Here is a 13,279-nt window from a genome sequence, read left to right as displayed (position 1 = left end):
TCATCTCCGATAATGCGTATCAAAGTAATCGACGAGATTATCGGATCAAGTAATAAAGTGATAAAGTATCAAAGCAACAATACATATTTTACCTCAATACGGAACAATCGTGAAAAGTATGTTGAATAATTTGCCCATCGGATTAAGACTCTATTAAGCTAAATTAAATAAATTCGATATTGAAACGATATCAGAACATCACACTGCGAATACTAAATTATATATATTGTGTAAGTACTGAGCGACATATCTAGATGAAAAACCTATCCAGAGCGATAATTGACGTATGAGCCGCGAGTTATCCAGCCTAATATTGGATCATTAAACGTTAACGAGTGACCAAGGTGTATACCATACGGTACATCCAAAGCACTGCTACATAAGTTAGGAGCTTGGTATAAAAATGAGGCACAGTTTCACAATCAGGGAATCCTTCTTACCAAATGCTACTCCTCTATATCTCAATGAATGTATCCGTATATCAAGCATGACAATGTAATTACCATCAATAAACTAAACCATGCATGAATATTAATATTGTGCCGTTAAATATGTTTAAGGAGAATGACGATTTCTTAAACAACTACTGTATTCTTATGTCGGTAGCAAACAGTCTTAACAACGAGCGTAAACTAATCATATCGCATTCCATAATCGTATAGTCCTTGCGTCGGTATGTATTAAAATTAAAACACAAATTGTACTCTTGTATAATATACTCGCATTAATACATCTTATATAATACAAGAAATTGAAATCCAGCAGTCCCAGCTTGTCGTAGAAACCTTTCTTCGGATCAAACACGAGACCTTCAGCATACCCCGCAGCTTTCCTACGCGGGCCATCTAACATATATCTAACATTAGCACACCCAGTACACATAATAATTTCGTAATATAAAAACAATATATAAAAATATATTGAGATCTCACCATCGTCTCGCCCCTTCTTTTCAATTTTCTTATCCAGCGTTATGTAATCTTTCAAATTTAAAAGCATGTAACAACAGATATTTGTTTCTCTCCGCTCTTCCGCCTATAATAGCATCCTTGATAAAATGTTACCTATATTCATTCAATTCACAAAATTTAATTATAATTGCATTATTATATTTTATAAGTAAAATGAGAAATATAATAAAATGTACCTGCTAAACAAATAATTTGAAGCGCGAGCGATATAACATTGAGATCCATCACTATAGTCATAATGTATTTTGCTTCTTTTAACGTCACATGCATTAGATTTAGCATTTTGTCCGCTGTATTGAAGAACGATGGAGTTTCTGCTGGCGTGATCTCTTTACATTCGTGTTCCTTCGTCTTTAATATCTAAATATTTGTCAAAATTAAGTTGTTATGAACCCATCCATATTGAAGTCGGTTAAAAATAAATTATATTTAATTTTTTACCATAAAATTAAATTTTGCACGTGACTGTTATGTCACATAGCAATTGATATATAAATCTATTTTAAAAAATGCAAAAGACAATTAAAATTTAAAAAATTGCTCAAAAACTGAAAGAAAGATAGAACTGACTTCAAAAGAACTGTAAAAAATAAGAAAGAATTTAAAAAAATATATAAAAGTTCTATATTTTTTATTTTTTAGAGCTTTTTGAAGTCGGTTCTATTAAAAAATTTTTTTTTATTTTATACTTTTTTTAAGGATAGAAGCTTCCTCACCGATTTGGCTAAAATTTTAATTTTGTGTATTTTGGTGCGTAAAACATGAATAAATCTATAAGTTAAAATTGTCGTTCTCAATTAGATAAAAAATTATTAAGTACTAAAATTAATAGTTGCGTGGTTAGAGTGTCTATCATACTGACATGATATAGACGTATATGATCATGCGTAATGACGTAAAAGTACATGAAATTACAGTAATAATACAATATAACGGCAACCTGTCCTATAATAGTCTGACGCCTTGCACAATAGGCGATAGCGATGATGATAGTGACAGCGACAAAGTTGCCAACAAAGGTATAGCTTTGTCGGCAATTTTATCGTTGTCACTATCGCCTATTGTGCAAAGGGCTTTACTTCAATTATATGCTATTATTATACTTTGTATTTATGTAAACTTTTCAATGTACCAATTATTTTCTGCTTTAAAGAAAGCATAAACTCTATTTCTACTATCTTTTTTATCTATATAGTTAAGAAAGATTAATTTCTTTTAAAAAAAGGTATATATATATACCTTAAAAAAAGTTAATATATATATATATACCTTAGAAAAATAAACACGATCGTATTGCATATTTCCAAAATCTCCCCTCATATAATAGCGCAACTGCTTCTTCAACATCATTTAGATATCCTTTTAATACTATAGCTGCATGTTTATATTTCCGCCCTGCTTTCAAACGTTCAACCAGTGTCTTATGAAGTTTGTATGAATTTGCTGGGCTGAAAAAATTAATTCTTATGTGAATAGAAGCATATGTAATTAATTCTAACGATGATAGGATAATATTCTTTCATGCATATACGAAAAAAAATTATATATCTTTACCGTAGTTTCATCTCTTTTGATATTGCGATTATATCCTCCCAATTATCATTTAACATTTTAAATGTTTCTACAACTTTTTGTCAAGATCGCCACTTCTATAAAACCAGCTTCCACATATTTTCCTTCACTTGACAAAAATTCTCCATAAACTTCAGCCACCTTTTTATACTCTATAGTATTCTTCTCAAACAATTTTATTGCCGCCTGGTATAATTTATGACTACGTATCAAATTTAATCATTCCTCAAACTTATTGTTAGTTGAATCTTTAGACAAATATTTTAACGCTAATTCGTAACGTTTAAGATGCATATTAATAGAATACTTCATGTAATTTGGGTCCAATTTTTTCAAATTATTCAAGAATGGAATATATTCTTTGGGATCTTCTTTCGATGATTCAAACGCTATAAACATTGCGAGTTCTAAATCATACATGCCTAATGAAACATCATATAACGTATCGATAGTGACGAAATGCAGTGAACACTTTAACGCTTCATAAGTGGATACGGTAGGATCATGTAACTCGGATCTCTGTGAATCCTCCAACATTTTCACTCGCTTTATTTTACTGAGTGTATTTTCCCAATCCTTGTCTTTGTTAATTTTTCACCAAGCTTATCAATATTGGTTGTATTAAGTTATCCGCAACTTGATATTTCTCCATGGCATCTCTTAATAATTTACAGATCTCGTCTACCTTATTAATTGTATTTTGTTACTTCTAGTGTCAGATTTGACAGGGCGATCCACATAACAAAACGCGTACATTGTACGGGTGACATCGACATTTTGTAATTCTGACAAAAACAGATTCAACCAATTTAACTTCTTATGCTGTACAAGATCTTCTAGGAACTTTTTCACATTATCCAGAAATAATTGTGGATCGTGGTCGTATGATAAATTCAAGTTTATACGTTGTTTAGTCATTATAGCAAGTGCCGTCAAATAATCACAGTTATTCAGGTAACATTTTACTATATGCACCGATAATGCCCTTGGCTGTATACATTCTAAATTTCCTCTAAGCAGCTATAAAATTATTTTTGAGTCGTACGGTATCGCCGTTATTATACGAGAACCTTTTTCGAGTCGTCTGATGTAGGTACCTGATGTATCTGTAACGATATATTTAAAGTCAGAAAAATATGCTATATACAAAAAAAAAAAGATTATAAAAAGTATGTATTTACCCGCAAATAAAATCTCGTTCATATTTAAATCCCTGAGAGCTGGTTAGTTAAATCACGTTCATTTAGCTGCTTTATATTAACTTCGTTCAATAAGACACAAATCAATGTACATTGCAGTGTCGTAAGAAACAAAAAATCAGAATGTACGTAAAAACTTGTAATATTCTTAGCAATTTCTTTTCCGTCGACCAAGAAACTATTTTCCAGAAGACAGAGCAAGGATAATATCTCTTGATATCAACTCGTATAACTTCTATTTGATCACACTGTTCGTTTAACGTTATATTTGTCTGTTCAAGTTTTCCGTTTCTTGTGTATTTAAATATTTGATCTCTTACTTTTATGTAAGCTGTATTTGCATCGGGAGAAGAAACTACATGTTCTACTGGATAACCAAAACATAAAGTTTCCTGTAAAAAGATTCAAATTTAGACAGATATTATTTTTATACAAATCTAATGATTCTGGAATACCACATACCTTATTTTCAGACAATCTTTAGAATACATACCATTTAGAGATAAAACACACAAGAGATTATGGTTGTAACTATAGAGAACAACATGATGTTCTCCGTAAACCATAAGAAATGTTGCATGAAGCAATCGTAGTCATCAATTTTTAATGCTTTATCTTTGATAACGTATAGCATGTCACAAGAAATACTACATACGTTTGCAGTTACATATGTCAATGTGGAAGCGTTCCACATTCAGGAACATCCTTTTCCTTTTTCAATAAAATCACAATGTCCATGTTGCCAGCAGAGACAGAGATCATTAAACCGTCCTCTTCCATAATTAGTCGTTATAATGCAGACAAAAAAAAATTTTCCAAGAAGGCAGACGTATATAACTTTATAACTTAATGTGCCATGTTGATTTTTACGCACAGACTATGAAGAAGTTGTTGAATTTGTAAAAGTGCAGCAACCAAGTCATAAGAACGCCTCAACATTGCAATCCTTTGATTTATCTTATACTGATTTCGAGTTAGGTTAGACAAGCTGCAAATTAAAAAATCAATAAATAACATATAAACAGATTACTATATATAAATAATTATAACCACATGCACAACCTAAATATAAATGTAAATATATTAATAAATAAATTACCTTGAAAATTTTCCTTCCATAATCCAGTCCTGATCGTAATAATATTTCTTAGACGGCCGTAGTCGATATGGATTTTGACATATGTAACAAATGTATATTTCTCAGAAACATCCTTTTCCTTTTCAATAAAATTACAATGTCCATGTTGCCAGCAGAGACAGAGATCATTAAACCGTCCTCTTCCATAATTAGTCGTTATAATGCAGACAAAAAAACTTTTCCAAGAAGGCAAACGTATATAACTTTATAACTTAATGTGCTACGTTGATTTTTACGCACAGACTATGAAGAAGTTGTTGAATTTGTAAAAGTGCAGCAACCAAGTCATAAGAACGCTTCAACATTGCAATCCTTTGATTTATCTTGTACTGATTTCGAGTTAGGTTAGACAAGCTGCAAATTAAAAAATCAATAAATAACATATAAACAGATTACTGTATATAAATAATTATAACCACACGTACAACCTAAATATAAATGTAAATATATTAATAAATAAATTACCTTGAAAATTTTCCTTCCATAATCCAGTCCTGATCGTAATAATATTTCTTAGACGGCCGTAGTCGATATGGATTTTGACATATGTAGCAAATGTATATTTCTCAGAAACATCCTTTTCCTTTTCAATAAAATTACAATGTCCATGTTGCCAGCAGAGACAGAGATCATTAAACCGTCTTCTTCCATAATTAGTCGTTATAATGCAGACAAAAAAACTTTTCCAAGAAGGCAGACGTATATAACTTTATAACTTAATGTGTCACGTTGATTTTTACGCACAGACAATAAAGAAGTTATTGAATTTGTAAAAGTGCAGCAACCAAGTCATAAGAACGCTTCAACATTGCAATCCTTTGATTTATCTTATACTGATTTCGAATTTGGTTAGACAAGCTGCAAATTAAAAAATCAATAAATAACATATAAACAGATTACTATATATAAATAATTATAACCACACGCACAATCTAAATATATAAACGTAAATATATTAATAAATAAATTACCTTGACAATTTTCCTTCCATAATTCAGTCCTGATCGTGATAATATTTCTTAGACGGCCGTAGTCGATATGGATTTTGACATATGTAACAAATGTATATTTCTCAGAAACATCCTTTTCCTTTTCAATAAAATTACAATGTCCATGTTGCCAACAGAGACAGAGATCATTAAACCGTCCTCTTCCATAAAACCACATGTGCAATTTATTATTTCTTCTCTCCGAAATTGATCTACTTTTACCAGTTCGCCGTTAATCATCATCATCAACCCTTCGCTGCACTCTATAATATTATTATTAACCTCCTAACGACACGACGCGAACTGTCACATCACAATTTCACGACACTCACGACACACACGCACGAAGCTCGCCGCGATCTCCCGCGATCACACCCGGCATCGACCGGCCAATCACGCACGCGGAAAAGCGGCAACACTACGTGCGAGATATTCGACTCCAAACAACAACTTCTCGCGTCTCCATGGATTTTTTTATTATAGATATGAAATCTTTAAATTGCGCCAATTATAAAGAGAATATATATATATATATATATATATATATTTCTTTGAAAGATAATTGTTGTGCAATTACTTTTATTAAAACATAAAACTCAAGTGGTACATATCTTTGTGTTCCCATAAGGATCTTCCTATTCCAACCTAAGCGGTAGTAGCTTTAATTCTTCTTAACAAAGCTATAGTATAAAGAATTATTTTAATCACAAAGAATTAAAGAAGTAACAGTACAAAATAAAAATATTTAATTAAAATAAAGTAATTTTTCTTGTAAAAAAACTTGGCGCTGCTTTTTTACTCCCGTCGCATTCTTCCCTAAATTATGTTTATTGTGTTCTTATCCAATCAAAAATTTCCGTACTTTATTAAATTTCGAGATCTAACAGCGCCTTTTGTACTGATATCACGCATTTTGTAGTGTTAAGCAGGGGTCGATAAAATAATTCCATTTTTTTTTTTAATTATTCACGAAATTAGCAATAACAACAAATTAAATTTTTCTTGAATTAGCAAATTAGTAATTAGTCACAAAAAATTACTAATTACATGAAAATTAATTAACAAACATTGTCGTATAATCCGTCTTGACAACACCATGTAATATCAATAATTTAATTAATTTAAATTCTGATTTTTATATATTTGACCATGACCTTAATCCTCTCGTTCTCCGGACTATCTGACAACGATCATTTAGTTCTTACATCAATTTATGGTTTTCTGACTTTCCAATCTAGAAACATACTTGTGGTACGACGGACGACGTGAGCAATTATCAATTTTTTTATACCGCTGAGGATGGATCGATGTGGAAAAAATTGAAAATAAATCAGGTTTCAGATATTACGCACTGATAACCGCGTTATTACTCTCAAGGCCAAATCACGATTGTTTATAAAAATTAATAATATTTAGATAAAAATGAATTACACATTACTTAAAAACTTGGTAATTTGTCAGAGAAAAATTTCTAGTTACGTGAAAATTAGTATTTAGGTGAAAATAAATTGATTTTTTTTGCAAATTGGTAATTAGTAGAAATAAATTCTTTATTGTTAAAATAATTAATAGTTTGTCAATAATAAATTACTATTTATTTGAAAATGAGTAATTAATAAATAATAATCATTAATTTTTTCAATAATGATAAATTATTTTCAATTAAATTACTTGTTTTAAAAATTATTAATTGGTTTAATATAAATAATTTATATTATAATTTACCTGAGACCAATTATTCATTATTAAAAAAATTAGTAATTATTTTTCACTAATTATTAATTTTCAAGTAAATAGTGATCCATTTTTAACAAACTGTTAATTATTTTAATAATAAAAAATTTATTTCTCCTAATTACCAACTTACAAAAAGAAATTAACTTATTTTCGACTTTCACGTAACTAGAAATTTTTCTCTGACAAATTACCAATTTGTTAAGTAATGCATAATTTACTTCTATCTAAATATGATTAATTTTTATGTAATTAGTAAGTTTTTGTATCTAATTACTAATTTGCTAATTCAATAAAAGTTTAGGTAAATATGTAGAATAACGGCACTCTCTCCGATAGGCGCGATAGAATAATAAATAATCCGCAATTGCACATGGCATGGCTAACAATAAGTATAATATATAATTGAAATGTAAATATTTTTAATTAACAGAATATATTTTCAATTAATAGTACATATTTTATGTAATTAGAATTTGGTGGAGTAGACTAGCTGAAATATTTGTTAAAAACTAAATCATTTACATACACACATACTTATTAATATAGTACAAAAACGTTTTAATAAAAAAGAAGCTAAGAAGCCAGAAAAAAAGCTTTTTTAAAAGAAAGAAATCCAGAAAAAAAGCTAAATTGGCAACGTTGCATTTCAATAAAATTATGGAATATCAATATTTTATATTTTGTATAAAAATTTAAAAATTATATTTTTTTGCAGATGTTTACACTACTTTAGTTCGAGCGCAAAATTGGAAGCTCACCCTGTAAATTGTCGAGAGATGAACGACTGTGCGATCAGGTTACCGCATAAATTCTACAAGTGGCTGAGTTTCAACAATGATATCAGGAAAGAACGAATTCCTTTCGTGGTGTATGCCAATCTGGAATGCACCCTAAAGAAGACGGATAGTGATGCGCAAACGTCTACGTATCAGCATCATCAAGTATTTAGCATAGGGTACTACATGCGCTGCTCTTACGACGACTCGTTATCCATCTATCGGTTTCGTCGCGATAAAAATTGCCTCGCGTGGTTCGCCGAGGAACTTAGAAGAATAGCGCGTAACGTAAAGTCTATCCTGTCCAGTAATGTACATGACAGGTTTCCCACGACAAATTTCACGCACAAAGATTTACAATGCATTCCCATAGTTTTTCATAATTTATCAGGCTATGATGCACATTTTATTATTAAAGAAATAACTACAGCATATGAAGGATGTGTAGAAGTGCTTCCAATAACAAAGGAAAAATACATATCTTTTACGAAAACCGTTCATGTCAAAAGCACCGACGACAATCAGAAAATTTTCATGAAATTACGATTCATCGATTCATATAAATTTTTCAAGACCAGTCTCGATAAATTTGCATCTTTTCTCAATAAGGATAAGCTCCAAATCTTGCAAAATGAATTTTGTAAATTGCCCAGAGAACATTTCGATTTACTGATGCGAAAAGGCGTGTTTCCGTACGAGTACATTGACTGTGTCGAAAAGTTGGAGGACTTATGCTTACCACCGCGCGAATCGTTTTATAGTTCGTTGACTGGTGACACTGTATCCGAGAGCAATTACGCGCACGCCGTCAACGTCTGGCAGCGGTTCTCCATTCAAACGCTCGGCGAGTATAGCGATCTATACCTGAAAACTGATGTCTTGCTGTTGGCCGATATATTTGAAAACTTTCGCGACAGTTGCATCACGAGTTATAGACTTGATCCCGCGTACTACTACACTCTACCCGATTTTACGTGGGATGCAATGTTAAAGCATACGCGCGTCAATTTCGAACTGCTTACCGATATTGACATGGTCATGTTCATCGAACGCGGTACACGCGGCGGTTTGAGTCAATGTTCCACCAGATACGCGCGTGCCAACAATAAGTACATGCAGTCGTACGACTCATCGAAACCATCGTCATACTTGATGTATTTCAATATAAACAACTTGTACGGTTGGGCAATGTGCCAACCACTGCCTTACGCTGATTTTCGATGGGTCAAGAACATTTCCAATTTTGACGTGACAACCTTTGCGCTAGACTCGCCAACGGGTTACATTCTCGAGGTCGACTTGGAGTATCCGCAATATCTGCACGACGCGCACAGCGACTTACCGTTCTGTCCGATGCGCGATAAACCACCCGGTAAGCGGCAGGACAAACTCCTCGCAACTCTATATGATAAGAAGCATTATATCATACATTATCGCAACTTGCAACAATGTATTCGTCACGGCCTTCGCGTAACAAAGATCCACCGCGTATTGCAATTCGCGCAATCTCCATGGCTTCGCGATTATATTAAGCTCAATACAAAATTTGGAACACTGGCTAAGAACGATTTTGAGAAAAATTTGTACGAATTGATGAACATTACGTTATTCAGCAAATTCATGGAGAATGTGCGCAATCACGTCGACGTGCGACTTGTGACGAAATGGAACGGGAGATTTGGCGCGGAGGCAATGATTGCGAAACCAAACTTTTGCAGTCGAAACGTTTTTTCGGAAAATGTGGTCGCGATCGAAATGCAAAAACTCGAGGTAAAGTTCAACAAACCGATCTACGTAGGTATGTGTATACTCGACATATCCAAGACCTGTTTGTACGAATTCCATTACAAGTATATATTACCGTTACATCGCGAAAAATGTAAAGTTATGTACACTGATACTGATAGTCTAATTTATCACATCGAGTGTGACGATGTGTACAATACTATGAAGCGCGACATTAACAAATACGATACGAGCAATTACGCGGTCGATAATGCGTACGGTATCCCGCTAGCCAATGAAAAAGTATCGGGCTTAATGAAGGACAAAAATCACGGTGCGATTATGACTGAATTTGTCGGGATTAGGGCAAAGATGTACGCCTTGCGAGTAGATGGTAAGAAAGACACAAACGAGATCAAAAGCGTCAAGAGCAACGTCGTAGCCAAAGAGATAACGTTTGACGATTACACGTTGTGTTTGCGTGGTGAAATTGAAATGACGCGACAGCAGTCTAGCGTAAAGTTCGAACTGGACGAAGTGCATTATACCATAACCAATACGAAAATCGCTCTAAATCCGTATGACGATAAACGATATATTGTACCTAATTCTACTGAGACGTTGCCATGGGGTCATTACGAGATACCTTTGTAAATACTTTAACTGTATATTTTATAAATACATGACTTTTTTTAGAAATGAAAACAAACTTGCATATTACAAGAATATTATTTTACAAAACATTATCCTTACGTATCTAAGAATTGTGTGAATTATCGAATCCCAGTCACTTTACATAAACCTCATCTCCTCTTTTACGCAACACTTTTTCAACGAGATATAGATCAAGATTAGCAACGTACGATGCAATTCGTACTCGTAGAATCTTCCGCTAACAGATTTTGCGCAGAAATCTTCCAGTAGATACGTCACGGGATTAGTTTTCTTGTACTTTAACGATTCTAAACACTTCCGTGGTCCAATTTGGCGTGTAACCTTCAAAGATTTTCTTGAATTTATTCACGCGTACCGAGTCGTCCACTTTGAATCACGCGGGAACAGCGATCTTTACGCGGCTGTACACCGTTGTTAAGAACTTATCGCGATCTCGGGGATAATCATCGCCGATAGGTTGCATCCCGATCAGTTTCAATGCAGCTTATAAAAAATGAGAATATAATTGTTACTAAAAATCTGGTGATTTAAGAATTACTTGACCGTCTCTCCGCCGAAATTATAGCACTGCCCAGCATCACTCTGCTCCTCTACCGTTAGGTCGAGCTGGCCGTCCCCTCGAAAGACTGAATTAACTATCGCGAATTGACTACCGTCGTTTCGTGTCTAGATTTTCGCGCCTTTTGGAAATTGGCGGACGCGAGCCTAATTTTCGTTTGATGTGTGGCTTTTGAATCGTGCGAGAGAACAGCTTGAGAAACCCGTCATTCTTACTCTCCCGTTCCCCCTTTTGATCCGTCTTGCGCCTTGCACACGAAAGAAAGAAAAGGCGTGACACTACACTGAGAAAAAAATGTTGTAAATTTGACTAAACTCGTTTAGTTGTAGTGATTTGTTTAATGCAAATATTAATATATTTAAATCAAATATACATGAGTAATATCAAGAAATTCTGAATCTATTTAAATATAATATTTTTTGAATTAACAAATGTTAGCTTGACAGCCCGTGACCGCTGCATTTAGTTGAATCAAATAATATTTCTTTGAATCTACGATTTTTTTTTCTCAGTGTACAAATGCAATAATAACGGTCGCTTAAATGTATAAGTACAAAAAAAGATCTCTCTACATGCGTACTTTTGTTGGATATTACTTAATTACAACAAATGAGTATGAATAAAAAGAGAAACAAAGTATTCGAATATAGACACAGTATTGTTTACAATAAAAATATCATGAAAAAGCCGAAACACTTGTAGAAGTAACGCGATCATACAATTGCTGTTGCAATGATACCTTTTCTTACTCAACGACGCAAAAAGGGGACTTACTCATATTTAAACTTTAATTATTTTTTTACTCGTTTCTTTAAAGTGCATAATATCTATATTTTAACTATTTACAAAAAAAAACGTTTTTATTAGATATTACACAAATATCTATATAAAAAAATATTGTTTTTTCAACATTCTTCTAATATTTAATTAATTTAAAAAATAAATACAGAATTGTTCATAAAATACGAATATCCGTTTTACTTTAGGAGAATCTTTATGTATATGCATTTGTTAAAATATTTAAAATAGATATAAAGAAAATTATAAAATAATGATAAAAACAATTAATGCCTTAACTGGATTTTTTATACAAGTATATCGCTTAAATCTTAAAATTATGGAAGTATTTGGCTCCTGATGATGGACAAAATTCTTAGTCAAACACATTAAAATGAGAATAATTATTACTTATTTTACCCACCGTACTTTCCCCACTATGATCTCTTACTAGCTGTTGTCTATACTGTTGTTTTCTGTTTAAGAGTAACGTTCTTGACAAAGTGCCGTCTATCATTCTCATATTTGTACAGACTACAAAAGGATAGACGTGCCTGTGACAGTGAATTAGTTAGAAATTAAATATTCTGTAATTATATATAATAATACTTTTATAACATACATCTTGTAAGTATATAATCTAGCCTTTTCACACACACATACAGAGAAAAAGAGAAAGAAAGAGAGAGAGAGAGAGAGGGGTGGAGAGAGAAAAAGAAAAAAACATAATATTGAAATACATAACTTGCGTTTGCTTTATTAATATTACTATCAATATTAATATAACACACACTAACAAAATGGCTTTTTTACAATATTGCAAAAATTAAATGATACTACATTATTTGTACTATCATCAAAATATGTACTGAGCATACTTTATATTTTCCATATTATGGCTACGTAGTAATTCAAATAAGAAATTACATATGTAACAAATCACACAAAGAGTTCCTTAAAATGAATAAAAGAAATGTGACTATAATACATATTGCTTTCTGTGCAATTTTTATAAATTAAGTTTTTTCGTCAATATATAGATTGCTACTTAATCAATGTACGTGTTATTTAACATTAAGGGAATGCTGGAGCCGTCTGTTTTACCGGCATTTTCTGTCGGCACGTAGCGTCGTATTAATTTGACAGAATTAAAAATCCTTC

At 32.2% G+C, this 13,279-nt stretch overlaps 1 pseudogene; it reads right to left on the bottom strand.

Annotated features, from left to right (window-relative positions):
• Positions 1 to 701: 701 nt before the first annotated feature.
• Positions 702 to 5,489, bottom strand: LOC112457141 (annotated as a pseudogene).
• Between the last annotated feature and the right edge of the window lie 7,790 nt (positions 5,490 to 13,279).

The sequence above is a fragment of the Temnothorax curvispinosus genome, unplaced genomic scaffold (assembly GCF_003070985.1).
Source record: "Temnothorax curvispinosus isolate PA1 unplaced genomic scaffold, ASM307098v1 QBEX01007541.1, whole genome shotgun sequence".
Taxonomy (NCBI): domain Eukaryota; kingdom Metazoa; phylum Arthropoda; class Insecta; order Hymenoptera; family Formicidae; genus Temnothorax; species Temnothorax curvispinosus.
This window is presented reverse-complemented; position numbering and strand designations above follow the sequence as displayed.